This window comes from Convolutriloba macropyga, chromosome 4 (assembly GCF_964194025.1).
Source record: "Convolutriloba macropyga chromosome 4, txConMacr16.3, whole genome shotgun sequence".
NCBI lineage: Eukaryota > Metazoa > Xenacoelomorpha > Acoela > Convolutidae > Convolutriloba > Convolutriloba macropyga.
Window position 1 is genome coordinate 47,544,361 of NC_134471.1, and position 900 is coordinate 47,545,260.

Consider the following 900-nt stretch of genomic DNA (forward strand, 5'->3'; position numbering starts at 1 on the left):
TGAATTTGATTTGTTACAAAATAATTGGAAAGATGAAGAAACGATTGTTCAATAAACTTTCCTTCTTTCAAATCTTTTTTAAAATATGCTTTTTACCAATTTCCTTTTTTATTTGCTCATTCAACTCTTTCTTTAAAAAGATTTTGTTCGTAATGAATAATCAAGTTTCATAAAAACTAATCATGTGTCACGGATTATAAAATAAAATGGGAAAATTAGATAGCAATTACAAAACATGTGATTTGTACAGAGAAAAAGAAGGATTATGCTGATTTACATTGATAGAACCTGAGAGAAGTTCTTTACAAATCGACATACAACTCTTCGTTCAGTCGAATTCCAGAGTCTGAAGAGACCATTTGAGATTGCAAATTGTTTCATAACTTTTTTTGTCGTCGAAAACAGTCAACAAAAATCATTTCGGAAATATGCTGAACTGGACAACCCAGATTGAGGTGCCAGAAACCACAGAAACCAATATGACCAGGCAGTCTCAGGCGAAAATTATCTATCTCCAGACCGTCCCAGACGGAAAAATCTTATGTACAGACTTTCCTGCGTTCAGTGAACTTTCCTGTGTTCATGTCCAGAGTTTCGTGCGTTCACCAAATTCTGTGCATTCATGCCCTGACATTTGTCCAATCACAAGACTTTCGTGCATCGACGCAGACTTTCCTGCGTTCATGTCCAGACTTTCGTGCGTTCACTAGACATTCGTGTTTCCATGTCCAGACTTTGATGCGTTCAAAGCCAGGTAAACTGCAATAACACAAAACATAAAAACTTGCAACTAGCACAACTTATTCATTTCGTTTGTACATCCTCAAAATCTTTAATTGGTTAATAATGTTTTGAGAAAATTTGCCTAAAATTTAAAAAAAATCATTGCTAAACAATTTT